Here is a 15083-nt window from a genome sequence, read left to right as displayed (position 1 = left end):
CATGCTGGAGAGGACACTAGATCGCCTGCTCGAGGCTGGGGAGAGTGCCTTGGTGGAGCAGGAGGAGTCAGCAATGCTCCACCGAGACCAGGGCCAGGACCAGGAGGAGGAGGATGATGATGAAGAGGAGGAGGAGGTGGTTGCTGGTGTCGTCCCGGAGTCAGGGCCTGGTCAGGAGGGAGAGCCGGTGTTGGGGGCACCGATAGTCCGGGGGTTGGGCATGTCTGAGTTTGACCAGCAGCGCCTCAGGGAAGAAGAGTCGCACCTCATTCACCTGGCCAGCATTGAGGAGTCACAGCGGGCTGTGCTCTTCCCCATGGCTGCCCACATGCTGAGATGCCTCAGGAGGGACCCCCGGGTTAAGACCATCAAGACGAGGGATGATTTCTGGATGGCCACCCTTTTGGATCCCAGGTGCAAGGGGAAACTGGAGCAGTTCATCCCAGCCAGCCGGAGGCAGCACCGGATGGAGGAACTGCAGGCAGCCATTGTCAGACGGTTGGAGCAGGCAACTCCCCGGCCTCCAGTTGTCCCCCCTCATCTCACCCAGCAGGTGGCTGCACCCAGCTGCAGCCGAGCAGGGGACCTAATGGAAGAGATGAGGATGTTCTTCCAAACCGAGCGACCCAGTACCACCACCAGCAGCAGCAGCAGCAGTCACCACCAGCGGCTGGCCCACATGGTGGCAGACTACATGGCGTCCGTCGGTGCTTCTGACAGTATGAGCACCGACGACCCCATGGAGTACTGGGTTGCCAGATTGGACACCTGCCGCGAGCTCGCTCAGTATGCGCTGGAGTTATTGTCTTGCCCCCCCTCCAGCGTACTATCTGAGCGGACATTCAGCGCGGCAGGTGGGGTGGTCACGGACAAGAGGACCCGTCTGTCCACAGACTCCGTGGACAGACTCACATTCATAAAGATGAATGAGTCCTGGATCGGCGGTGACTTTCTGGCACCCGTCGTCGGTTCAGGGCGCTGAAGGGTCCCTTGCCATGCATTCCCTGATGAAGCCCCGGACCTGATGTATTTACAGTGCTGAATATAACTATTTCAACATCAGAGAAAATCAATGTTAATATTTGGTACAGTAGGCTTTCTTTGCAATTACAGCGGTCAAACATTTCTTGTAGTTTTACACCAGCTTTGCACACACTGGAGGAGGGATTTTGGCCCACTCCTCCACACAGATCTTCTCTACATCAGTCATGTTTCTGGGCTATCGCTGAGAAACACGGAGTTTGAGCTCCCTCCAAAGATTCTCTATTGGGTTTAGGTCTGGAGACTGGCTAGGCCACGCCAGAACCTTGATATGCTCCTTACAGAGCCAATCCTTGGTTATCCTGGCTGTGTGCTTTGGGTCATTCTCATGTTGGAAGACCCAGCCTCGACCCATCTTCAAAGCTCTAACTCAGGGAAGGAGGTTGTTGCCCAAAATCTTGCAATACATGGCCCCGGTCATCCTCTCCTTAATACAGTGCAGTCACCCTGTCCCATGTGCAGAAAAACACCACCAAAGCATGATGCTACCACCCCCATGCTTCACATTAGGGATGGCGTTCTTGGCATGGTACTCATCATTATTCTTCCTCCGAACACGGTTAGTGAAATTATGATCAAAAAATTATATTATAGTCTCATCTGACCACATGATTTTCTCCCATGACTCCTTTGGATCAGTCAAGACAATTATGTCAGCAGTTATTTCACACCCTATATACTCTTATTAAGACTGCTGTACATCATGGCAACTCCTGCCCATGTGATATGACTCTGTATCAACTACTACTGTTAATACTACTACTGCTGCTTCTGCTGCTGCTGCCGCCCAGTCAATACACCTATGTCAGCAGTTATTTCACACTCTATATACTCCTATTCCTACTGCTGTTCATGATGGCACCTCCTGCCCATGTGATATGACTCTGTATCAACTACTACTGTTAATACTACTACTGCTGCTTCAGCTGCTGCTGCCGCCCAGTCAATACACCTATGTCAGCAGTTGTTTAACACTCTATATACTCTTATTCCTACTGCTGTTCATCATGGCACCTCCTGCCCATGTGATATGACTCTGTATCAACTACTACTGTTAATACTAGTGCTGCTTCTGCTGCTGCTGCCCAGTCAATACACCTATGTCAGCAGTTATTTGACACTCTATATACTCCTATTCCTACAGCTGTTCATCATGGCACCTCCTGCCCATGTGATATGACTCTGTATCAACTACTACTGTTAATACTACTACTGCTGCTTCTGCTTCTGCTGCTGCTGCCCAGTCAAGACACCTATGTCAGCAGTTATTTGACACTCTATATACTCCTATTCCTACTGCTGTTCATCATGGCACCTCCTGCCCATGTGATATGACTCTGTATCAACTACTACTGTTAATACTACTGCTGCTTCTGCTGCTGCTGCCCAGTCAATACACCTATGTCAGCAGTTATTTGACACTCTATATACTCCTATTCCTACTGCTGTTCATGATGGCACCTCCTGCCCATGTGATATGACTCTGTATCAACTACTACTGTTAATACTACTGCTGCTTCTGCTGCTGCTGCTGCCCAGTCAAGACACCTATGTCAGCAGTTATTTGACACTCTATATACTCCTATTCCTACTGCTGTTCATCATGGCACCTCCTGCCCATGTGATATGACTCTGTATCAACTACTACTGTTAATACTACTGCTGCTTCTGCTGCTGCTGCCCAGTCAATACACCTATGTCAGCAGTTATTTGACACTCTATATACTCCTATTCCTACTGCTGTTCATCATGGCACCTCCTGCCCATGTGATATGACTCTGTATCAACTACTACTGTTAATACTACTGCTGCTTCTGCTGCTGCTGCCCAGTCAAGACACCTATGTCAGCAGTTATTTGACACTCTATATACTCCTATTCCTACTGCTGTTCATCATGGCACCTCCTGCCCATGTGATATGACTCTGTATCAACTACTACTGTTAATACTACTGCTGCTTCTGCTGCTGCTGCCCAGTCAAGACACCTATGTCAGCAGTTATTTGACACTCTATATACTCCTATTCCTACTGCTGTTCATGATGGCACCTCCTGCCCATGTGATATGACTCTGTATCAACTACTACTGTTAATACTACTGCTGCTTCTGCTGCTGCTGCTGCCCAGTCAAGACACCTATGTCAGCAGTTATTTGACACTCTATATACTCCTATTCCTACTGCTGTTCATCATGGCACCTCCTGCCCATGTGATATGACTCTGTATCAACTACTACTGTTAATACTACTGCTGCTTCTGCTGCTGCTGCCCAGTCAATACACCTATGTCAGCAGTTATTTGACACTCTATATACTCCTATTCCTACTGCTGTTCATCATGGCACCTCCTGCCCATGTGATATGACTCTGTATCAACTACTACTGTTAATACTACTGCTGCTTCTGCTGCTGCTGCCCAGTCAAGACACCTATGTCAGCAGTTATTTGACACTCTATATACTCCTATTCCTACTGCTGTTCATCATGGCACCTCCTGCCCATGTGATATGACTCTGTATCAACTACTACTGTTAATACTACTGCTGCTTCTGCTGCTGCTGCCCAGTCAATACACCTATGTCAGCAGTTATTTGACACTCTATATACTCCTATTCCTACTGCTGTTCATGATGGCACCTCCTGCCCATGTGATATGACTCTGTATCAACTACTACTGTTAATACTACTGCTGCTTCTGCTGCTGCTGCTGCCCAGTCAAGACACCTATGTCAGCAGTTATTTGACACTCTATATACTCCTATTCCTACTGCTGTTCATGATGGCACCTCCTGCCCATGTGATATGACTCTGTATCAACTACTACTGTTAATACTACTGCTGCTTCTGCTGCTGCTGCTGCCCAGTCAAGACACCTATGTCAGCAGTTATTTGACACTCTATATACTCCTATTCCTACTGCTGTTCATCATGGCACCTCCTGCCCATGTGATATGACTCTGTATCAACTACTACTGTTAATACTACTGCTGCTTCTGCTGCTGCTGCCCAGTCAATACACCTATGTCAGCAGTTATTTGACACTCTATATACTCCTATTCCTACTGCTGTTCATCATGGCACCTCCTGCCCATGTGATATGACTCTGTATCAACTACTACTGTTAATACTACTGCTGCTTCTGCTGCTGCTGCCCAGTCAAGACACCTATGTCAGCAGTTATTTGACACTCTATATACTCCTATTCCTACTGCTGTTCATCATGGCACCTCCTGCCCATGTGATATGACTCTGTATCAACTACTACTGTTAATACTACTGCTGCTTCTGCTGCTGCTGCCCAGTCAATACACCTATGTCAGCAGTTATTTCACACCCTATATACTCTTATTAAGACTGCTGTTCATCATGGCACCTCTTGCCCGAGTGATTTGACACTGTATTGTCAATGTCTACTACTACTATTACAGCTCAGTCAAGACACCTGTGTCCCAATTTTTTGGTACACTATTGACTACTATGACCACTACTGATGCTGTAAAGTATTCCCCAAGTGTTTTTATGCTATGTATTACTATTACCACTACTGCTTGTAAATCATGCCTGTGTGATACTTAGTGGGAATGCTTTAATAAGCATTCCCAGTATGGATACCCGTAAATGTATTAATCTTAATTAGTGTGAATGCTTTAATAAACATTTCCAGTATTGATATACGTAAATTTAGTAATCTTATTATTCCTTACGTTTTTTGGTTCTGCGTAACTTCGGCATACTTTCAGCTATTGAGACCATTCAACTGTAAAAATGTTCGTCTCTTTCAGCTAATGATGGGACTTCTTCAAGTTTTTTTCTACTTTTTACACTTTTATAAATTTTAAGCTTTTAGACCCTTTTTTTAACATTGAAGTCAATGAGAACATCCTTTTCCCCTTTGAATTCACATGCCCTGCCAAAAGTTTCAGCTACTTCATACTTTCACTTACAGACACTGAAAAAACTGTAAAGCGGTCACAAAATATTTAGCTATCCGGCTATGACTTTTCAGATCGTCATCGTTTACAATTTTTTGTTGAAAACGCAATTTACGTTTTGCGAATTTTTCACAAAAATGCGATAGGTTATAATGTAATCCTATGGAGGGGATTTAGAGTCTGTCATGTGACCTTAACATTGGAGATCTTTGTAATTAAAAATATCTTTACAAAAAGGGGAAACAAAATGGTCTCACGCCCACAAGATCTACTTTTCATACACAATTTTTATATCAAAACGTAGCTATGCTTGTCTGGTTTCTGGCAATGTGATCAATTCTGCGATACGTATTTTAGTTTTAGTTATTGGAGCAACAGCCAGAAATTATGTCTCATAGACTCTCATGTTAAATTATCTAAAAAATGTTGCTGCAAAACTCACAAAGACGCTCTTTTCTAAATCGCAGACATGGCCACATTTTTAAGTTTATCAACATAAATTTCATATCAATGCGTTCACAAGGGCCGTGTATTTCAAACGGTGTAGTCGTTGTATCGATCGCATGTACGGTTGAGGATTTATTAAGCTTTGTTTGGAGGCTTAAATCATGTATTTGATCTGTGAATTAAAAGCGTTTGTAATGTTATTTCTTTCCATAAATAACTTTCCTGACCTCAGTGCAATATTCCTCCTCACTGACCTGGGGGGGAGGGGAAACCTCTTGAGGGGGGAGGGGCGACCAGGAAGTCAGCATACTCTATACTTTGCAGATAGAGAAAGAAGCTGTGTGTCCTAAAGATAGTGTAGTGGTTATGGTGAATGTCTTTGGCAAGGGGCTCAGCAATTAAGCTATTCAGCATTCCCACTCGCATTTTCCTCAGGAAATGCATTGTCTAGTTACATTATATTTTAATACTACTGCTGCTGCCTCCATGCTGAGTAAAGCTTCATGACCTCTCTGGCACAGCGGATTCACCAACAGCCTCCGCTTCAAGCTACCAGACCGGATCGTAACAGCAAGTGTAACTAAAACAATTAACCTTATGTTAAACCCTGGTTTGCGGCCTTTATACTGCAACCATTAGGCTGTCTGCAAGAGCAAATCTGCACTCTCTCTCTCTTTCTTGCTCTCTCTCTCTCTCTGTATATATATATATATATATTGTTGCTTTTGTTATGTTCATTTTTCAACAGTTTATTTTGTGTTCGTCGTGTCTGTGTCCGTGTGCTTTAGTTTGTCCTAGGTTTGTGTTAAATAAAATGATAGTATAAAATGTTTTTGCTTATTATGAAGTTAGATGTGTTGATGTTGATTTGTTCGATGTGAAGTTAGATGTGTTGAAAAACCTAAAAATCGATCTCAAAAAGAAATGAAACATTTCCAAAAAATAACATTTTTTAATCAAAAAAATTAATTCAGACATAGCTGAGCATGAGCTTCTGAAGCCTTTCCAGCTCAGCAAGATATTCTAATTGCTGCTGCTCTAGCTGCGTATTTTGCTGGACCAGGTAGCGAATTTGTTGATGATTTCCCTTAATCCTCAGATGTGTCTTCTTTAGCAGCGCGTGCTGCTGCATCATCTTTCTTGCTACTGTTAGGATATAATAAAAAAACATTTGGATTTCAAAGAACGTTACCAAATAAATAAAATATTTTTTTTGCTTATTAATCAATCATTATCATGTGTATACACTTGTTATGTGTCTAACACATCCCGGGAGTGCAGAATTATTAGGCAAATGAGTATTTGGACCACATCATCCTCTTTATGCATGTTGTCTTACTCCAAGCTGTATAGGCTCGAAAGCCTACTACCGATTAGGCATATTAGGTAATGTACATCTCTGTAATGAGAAGGTGTGTGGTCTAATGACATCAACACTCTATATCAGGTGTGCATAATTATTAGTCAATTTCCTTTCCTTTGGCAAAATGGGCCAAAAGAAGGACTTGACAGACTCTGAAAAGTCCAAAATAGAGAGATATCTAGCAGAGGGATGCAGCACTCTTAAAATTGCAAAGCTTCTGAAGCGTGATCATCAAACAAAAGAAACGTGTGGAAAAACAAAGGCGCAAAATAACTGCCCATGAACTGAGAAAGGTTAAGCGTGCAGCTGCCAAGATGCCACTTGCCACCAGATTGGCCATATTTCAGAGCTGCAACATCACTGGGGTGCCCAAAAGCACAAGGTGTGCAATACCCAGAGACATGGCCAAGGTAAGAAAGGCTGAAAGACGACGACCACTGAACAAGACACACAAGCTGCAACGTCAAGACTGTGCCAATAAATATCTCAAGAAAGATTTTTCTAAGGTTTTATGGACTACTGAAATGAGAGTGAGTCTTGATGGGCCAGATGGAAGAGCCCGTGGCTGGATTGGTAAAGGGCAGGGAGCTCCAGTCCGACTCAGACGCCAGCAAGGTGGTGGTGGAGTACTGGTTTGGGCTGGTATCATCAAAGATGAGCTTGTGGGGCCTTTTCGGATTGAGGATGGAGTCAAGCTCAACTCCCAGTCCTACTGCCAGATTATGGAAGAGACCTTCTTTAAGCAGTGGTACAGGAAGAAGTCACCATCCTTCAAGAAAAACATGATTTTCATGCAGGACAATGCTCCATCACACGTGTCAAAGTACTCCCAAAGAAGGGAAGGACCCCTCTCAATGTGCCAGCTATCGTCCCATATCATTGCTGAACGTGGACCTAAAGGTATTTACAAAAATTTTAGCCCAAAGGATAATAAAATGTATACCAGACCTGATACATCCTGACCAAGTGGGATTTATACCAGGCAGGGAGGGCAGAGAGAATACACAGCGAGTGGTAAACGCAATATATCTAGCCCAAAAAGAAAAAAAGCCAATGATATTAGTTGCCAGTGATGCAGAAAAAGCGTTTGACCGCGTTGAATGGCTGTTTCTAAAAGCAACGCTGCAACATATTGGATTAGGAGAAGGGATGATGAGCTGGTTCACGAATTTATATTCACATCCAAGTGCGAAAGTTAAAATAGAAGGTAAAACATCCGAACCATTCGATATTCGAAACGGGACAAGACAGGGATGCCCACTATCACCCATAATTTTTGTTTTGACAATGGAGCCTTTCCTAAGGAAAATACGTGCTAATGTAAATATTAGGGGAATAGCAACAAAGGAAGAGGTACAGAAAGTGGCGGCATACGCGGACGATCTAATTTTTTTTATAACATCCCCAGTCATTTCCCTACCTCCCCTAATGGCAGAAATAGGAGAATATGGAAGTCTGTCCAACTTTAAAGTTAACTATGGGAAAACAGAGGCACTAGGAATAGAAGTAAAAGTGGAAATATTGGAGCAGATTAAAACTCATTTTGGCTTTAGGTGGACAGACTCCCATGTAACCTATTTGGGAACAAAGATAACAGGAAACCTGAATAGACTATTCGAAGTTAATCATGTATCAGTGGCCAGGCGAATAAAATCAGACCTAGATAGATGGGACAAAGGAATATTCACATGGTTCGGGCGGACAAATATATTAAAGATGAACGTGCTTCCAAAAATTCTATATTTAATACAAGCCTTGCCAATTAAGATTCCACAAAGTTTTTTAAGAGATCTAAGATCAAGATTCCTGAAATTCATCTGGGCAGGGAAACCAGCTAGGGTAAGTAGAACCATCTTGGCACTACCTAAGGGACAAGGAGGGATTGGATTCCCAGATTTAATAAAATACCAGGAAGCAGCACACCTAACTAAAGTAGTGGAATGGTGCGGACAGAATAAAAAACCCTCGATAAGAATGGAACAAGCGACAGTAGAGGTCCCACTAGAAGGAATGGCATGGATCCCAGACAGCGAAATAACAACAGAGATAAAGAAACATCCAATGATAGGAGCTACCAGACAGATTACTAAAAAGATTTTTGAAAGAACGATGATATCAAAATACCCTAGCCCAATGACACCGGTTTTAGGGACGATGGCTTTTCAAGTAGGACTGATAGACCCAAGGTTTAAGGCCTTGCGACAGAGGGGGATAAGTAGAATTATACATTTCTCAAAAGATAATCGACTGATGACAAGGAGAGAGATCGAAAGAGAAGGTATACCAGAATTAGACTTTCTAAGGCAGCTCCAATTAGAAGCATTCCTTCGAATAAAGGCAGACACCTTCTCAGAAATAAGACCCCCGTCTAAATTCGAACGGATTTGTCTGGATGGGAACATAGTAAGACACTCTCTGTCTTATTTTTATGCAACGTTAATTAAACTAGACAGACCACAAGAATTCACGTTCATACGAGCCTGGGAGAGAGATCTTGGATTAACATTCACCCAAGAACAAAAAGACAGGATATTTCGATTTACCCATAAGGCGTCAGTGGCTAGTAAGTATGAGGAAGGGGGATACAAAATACTGACAAGATGGTACAGAACACCAGCGGTATTACACCGAATATACCCAGAGACTTCAGATATCTGCTGGAGATGTCTTGAAGCGGAAGGGACACTGGTACATATTTGGTGGGAATGCAGGAAAATAAAAGAATTTTGGAAAACGATAATAGAAACAATTAATATAATCACGGGAATTAACTTAACGGATAAACCATCGACAGTTCTATTATTAGACATCCCACTGTCAACGGAAAAATATAAAAACTCGCTGATAAGACATCTTATTATAGCAGCTAGAGCGTGTATCCCTGCCCTGTGGAAACAGGAGACTCCCCCATCGAAAGCACAATGGTTGGCAAAAGTAGCAGAGATACAATTAATGGAAAATCTAACATTGGCATTGAAAGACCAAGATGAGAGATACCAGGCGATATGGGCTCCTTATGTGAGATACAGGGAGGGGTAGGGGGACGGGAGGATGCAAATGGCCAGCAGAAAATTTTTCTTGTTTTTTTTTTTTTTTTTTTTTTTTCTCTAGGTGGGTGGTAAGGGGAGGGGGGATAACGGGTAATAAAAGATAGAAAGAAAGTGAGGAAATGGAAAGTATTATGATTACAGGATAAAAGTGGGAGGAGGATTTGGAGGCAAATACCCATCTTACTCCCAATTTTTTGATAATATTGAAATGTTATATGCTGTAATGCGTAATTCTTGAAATAAACAAAGAATTGTAAAAAAAAAAAAAGTACTCCACAGCGTGGCTGGCAAGAAAGGGTATTAAATAAAAAAAAGTAATGACATGGCCTCCTTGTTCACCTGATCTGAACCCCATTGAGAACCTGTGGTCTATCATCAAATGTGGGATTTACAAGGAGGGAAAACAGTACACCTCTCTGAACAGTGTCTGGCAGGCTGTGGTTGCTGCTGCACGCAATGTTGATGGTGAACAGATCAAAACACTGACAGAATCCATGGATGTCAGGCTTTTGAGTGTCCTTGCAAATAAAGGTGGCTATATTGGTCACTGATTTGTTTTTGTTTTGTTTTTAAATGTCAGAAATGTGTATTTGTGAATGTTGAGATGTTATATTGGTTTCACTGTTAAAAATAAATCATTGAAATGGGTATCTATTTATTTTTTGGTTAAGTTGCCTAATAATTCTGCACAGTAATAGTAGTCACCTGCACACACAGATATCCCCCGAAAATAACTAACACTAAAAACAAACTAAAAACTACTTCCAAAAAAATTCAGCTTTGATATTAATGAGTTTTTGGGGTTCATTGAGAACATGGTTGTTGTTCAATAATAAAATGAATCCTCAAAAAATACAACTTGCCTAATAATTATGCACTACCTGTATACTTCTAGCATCAATACCATATTATGGTTCTACAATCTGACAGGTGCGCTTTATATGTTGTCCATTTTTATATCTACATTTTGTTGTTGAAATGTTATTAATCATTGTGCACATATTTACCTTCCTGAGCGAGGCTCACAGGACCGCTCTCTTCCTCCTGCTCTTCTGCTTGAGAAGTTGGGGTGGTGGGGGGGGGAATCTCCTCAGCTTGCTCCTCAGCAGGAGCTGGGGTTGGGGAGTGGGAGGGCCCTGGCTGCTCCTCTTCATCCATCTCCTCCTCTGCCGCATCCTCCTCTGCCGCATCCTCCTCCTCCTCCTCATCGGCCTGGCGCCTTCTGCGCTTGGCGCGGATAACTGGCATTGGAGCTCCTATAATAACACAATGTTCATATATTATAAAAATGTTTTCTAATGACGTATGCAAATTCTGTGTACTCTGCTGTATTGTATATGAATACAAATTGATTTATATAGACAGTTAACCAATGGGACAATGTTATATTAAAGGGTCTTGTGGGCACTACAGGGGACTGAGCGTGAGCTGGGATGCAACCATGTTAAAATGAGCTGTTTTTGTCTCCTTTGTTTTGTTCAGACCATCTCATGTTAAAAAAAGGGCCTGATGGAGCACACGGGATTACTATAACAACCCCACTCCTAACACAGGAATTTAGTGGTAATCTATATATATAAAACTCAACGTGTGTGTGTGCATAAATGTATGTATGTATGTATGTATGTATGTATGTATGTTCCAGCATCACGTACAAACGGCTAAAGATATTTATATGAAACTTGGCACACAGGTTACTTATATGTCAGCCACAAACATAGGATAGGTGGTTTAAACCTTACCCACCCCCACTTGCCATGGTCGGGGTTTTTCTTTAAAGTCCCATGCAAAGCAATGGGAAAATTATGTTCCCACATAACTTCTGTGTTCCTGTCTGCTGCCCCATGTCTTTTTTCAACAGTACTATGAATACCTTGGCCGGTGGTGATATATGTTAGCACAACATGGCATCTTGGTTAACAACATCTGACCTTACATGAATTACATATGACCTTACATAACTGTCACCAAAGGAGCTGCGGTGGCTCCACGCGATTGCCACTGCACTGACAACTGATTCACCTCTGCAGCTAGGGGTTCGGATCCCGCTCTCGGCTACCTGTGAATTGAGTTTGGTGGTCTCAGCCCCGCCCCTGGTGGGTGTGCTATGCGAGGTTGGGTTGGGAGGACCCCCTCACACCCGCCATTGCCAACCGGGGCATGGAGAAAGGTGGCAGATTGCCTCTGGGGGAGGCCTCCCAACTCCTGCAGGCCGGCTCCTCTCTCTTTCGAGTTCACGCACAAAATACACTTTTTTAAAAAAAAACATAACTGTCAACAATAACTTACCTGGATGATATTTAGCCCGAAGACGTCTGACATGAACCATTTGGCGCCTCTTCAGGTCAGACCACTTCTTAACAATGGCCTTGTGGTCATGTTGGCCGCCAAAGTCAGCGATTAGGGCGCTGACCACAGCCCTTTTCTCTGGCTGCCTCCGCAGCTCATCGTATCCTGTTTCCAGGAACTTCTGCAAGATGAAGAACAAAGTATATTGTAATACTTCTGTTGACAGCCTTATGGATATATGACGTAAATGTATGCTATTCAACAATTGGAAGCATTCTCGCCTTATTAATCAATGACAGGGGTAACATGAAAGATTTTATATCCTGCCATTTCGGTCGCCACCTTTTTTGCATAAATATAGCAGCCATTATCATTTGCATAATTATGAATATATTATTAACAACACAGGATACACGTATAGGGGAGATATGCGTTGCTAACTCTTTTCCCTGTCAGGAGCCTAACGCCCCGGGGGGTCAGAGACGGGACGTTTTTCGGAGGACCACTGACGTATGTACCCGTCGCAGTTTTTTGTGATGTCACTCTTTAGGTGTGTGCACATTTTTCACTGCATCCGGGTGGAGTTTTTGGGTTGTGTTTTGCACGCCACAGGCTTTTCAACAGGAAAAAAACAGCTGGAGGCAGAATGGTTGCAAAACACTACGTGTTTGTTACTTAACTCTGGGTTTCAAGACCAGTCCACCTCCAGCTGTTGCAAAACTACTACTCCCATCAGCCACGGTCTGTCAGTGCATGCTAAGAATTTTACTTTTGCTGCATCTAGGGTGCCACAGTTTAGAGACCCGTGCATAAAGGCCTGAAAAATGGGGGCCTGCAGAACTTACAATACTAGAAGTGCCAGCATTCCCAGGCATGCTGGAAGTTGTAGTTCTGCAACATCTAAAGGGCAATATGTATTCGAACGTCCTTGGGCCTTGAGGACACTGAAGTCAGGACGTTCGCATACGTCCTATGTCCAAAAATTTTTTAAATTCATTATGCTAAATAACAAGGAAAAGTGCCTAAATACACATTTGCCAACCAGGGTGTCTGCAGCTGTCCAGGCATGCTGGGACTTGTAGTTTTGTAAAAGCAGGAGACACATTTTTTGTGAAATACTAATATATGATCATATATACTAACTTTTAAACTAGACTAAAATGCTGGGCTGGGCTGGGACTTGTAGTTTTGTAAAAGCAGGAGACACATTTTTGGTTAAATACTAATATCTGATCATATATACTAACTTTTAAACTAGATTTAAATGCAGTTGAAGATGATGAAATAACAGTGGTCAAAATACTTACACAAATCAGCAACTTTTCCTCAGACTTAGTGAAATTGCTTCCAACCATGTTGCTGTGTGATTGCGCTGCGATCATAAGTTGGAAACTGGCAAGGCTCCAGGAAATGGTCGCGTGTTGTTCGCGTGTTGATTGCGCTGCTTGGACCGAGATGGGTCCATATGGCTTCGGCTGTATGGACCACAGTAACTCTTTTCCCTGTCAGGAGCCTAGGAGACTAACGCCCCGGGGGGTCAGAGACGGGACCTTTTCGGAGGACCACTGACGTATGCAACCGTCGCAGTTTTTTGTGATGTCACTCTTTAGGTGTGTGCAAATTTTTCCTTGCACCGGGTGGAGTTTTTGGGTTGTGTTTTGCACGCCACAGGCTTTTCAACAGAAAATAACCAGCTGGAGGCAGAATGGTTGCAAAACACTACGGGTTTGTTACCTAACTCTGGGTTTCAAGACCAGTCCACCTCCAGCTGTTGCAAAACTACTACTCCCATCAGCCACGGTCTGTCAGTGCATGCTAAGAATTTTACTTTTGCTGCATCTAGGGTGCCACAGTTTAGAGACCCGTGCATAAAGGCCTGAAAAATGTGGGCCTGCAGAACTTACATTACTAGAAGTGCCAGCATTCCCAGGCATGCTGGAAGTTGTAGTTCTGCAACATCTAAAGGGCAATATGTATTCGAACGTCCTTGGGCCTTGAGGACACTGAAGTCAGGACGTTCGCATACGTCCTATGTCCAATAAAATGTTAAATTCATTATGCTAAATAACAAGGAAAAGTGCCTAAATACACATTTGCCAACCAGGGTGTCTGCAGCTGTCCAGGCATGCTGGGACTTGTAGTTTTGTAAAAGCAGGAGACACATTTTTTGTGAAATACTAATATCTGATCATATATACTAACTTTTAAACTAGACTAAAATGCAGTTGAAGATGATGAAATAACAGTGGTCAAAATACTTACACAAATCAGCAACTTTTCCTCAGACTTAGTGAAATTGCTTCCAACCATGTTGCTGTGTGATTGCGCTGCGATCATAAGTTGGAAACTGGCAAGGCTCCAGGAAATGGTCGCGTGTTGTTCGCGCAATTGCGCATGCGCGATCGAAAAAATCGCAATCGCAATATGTATTTTGGTTAAAATATCATACATATTCGATTTCAGAGTGCTGCTACAGCAGTTTTCGAAATATCTGCAATAAATTTCGCATTCGCATGTTGCGATATTTCGATAAAATATCAGGAATATTCTGAGCCAATCAGAGCGCTCCTCCAGCATATCTCGAAATTGCGCAATAAATATCGCATTCGCATGTTGCGATATTTCGATAAAATATCACGAATATTCTGAGCCAATCAGAGCGCTCCTCCAGCATATCTCGAAATTGCGCAATAAATATCGCATTCGCATGTTGCGATATTTCGATAAAATATCACGAATATTCTGAGCCAATCAGAGCGCTCCTCCAGCATATCTCGAAATTGCGCAATAAATATCGCATTCGCATGTTGCGATATTTCGATAAAATATCACGAATATTCTGAGCCAATCAGAGCGCTCCTCCAGCATATCTCGAAATTGCGCAATAAATATCGCATTCGCATGTTGCGATATTTCGATAAAATATCACGAATATTCTAAGCCAATCAGAGCGCTCCTACCGC

The sequence above is a fragment of the Rana temporaria genome, chromosome 6 (genome assembly GCF_905171775.1).
Source record: "Rana temporaria chromosome 6, aRanTem1.1, whole genome shotgun sequence".
Lineage (NCBI taxonomy): Eukaryota > Metazoa > Chordata > Amphibia > Anura > Ranidae > Rana > Rana temporaria.
Note: the sequence above shows the minus strand (reverse complement) of the source record.